We start from the raw sequence: 283 nt of genomic DNA, 5'->3' as shown, positions 1-283 counted from the left end.
GGAGCTGGTCGTCAAAGGGTGGGGGAAGAGGTGGATTGGTGTTAATTTTCAAGAGGAAATTAACAGAACAAGGTAAGTGTAACTACTGAGCTAAAAATAGTATGCTTTGAGTCATTTACTGGGGGCCATAGTGGATGTAGTTATTATAATAATGTTTGCTGTAATCAAAATATAATGACTTAAAAACACATAAAATAAACATATGTTTATTAACAATAATAAACAGTGTTCAGAGAATCAGAATATATAGTTCCACGATATACGGCGCGATAAAAGGTGTAGG

The 283-nt window shown here is 34.3% G+C and overlaps 1 protein-coding gene across 1 annotated transcript in view; it reads right to left on the bottom strand.

Moving 5' to 3' along the window:
- LOC119581629 overlaps positions 1 to 283 on the bottom strand; it is a gene marked incomplete in the record, with an annotated part of 75,999 nt that overhangs the window by 3,707 nt on the left and 72,009 nt on the right.

Source organism: Penaeus monodon, chromosome 15, assembly GCF_015228065.2.
Source record: "Penaeus monodon isolate SGIC_2016 chromosome 15, NSTDA_Pmon_1, whole genome shotgun sequence".
NCBI lineage: Eukaryota > Metazoa > Arthropoda > Malacostraca > Decapoda > Penaeidae > Penaeus > Penaeus monodon.
The sequence above is the reverse complement of the archived record's forward strand: the minus strand, read 5'-3'. Positions and strand labels throughout refer to the sequence as shown.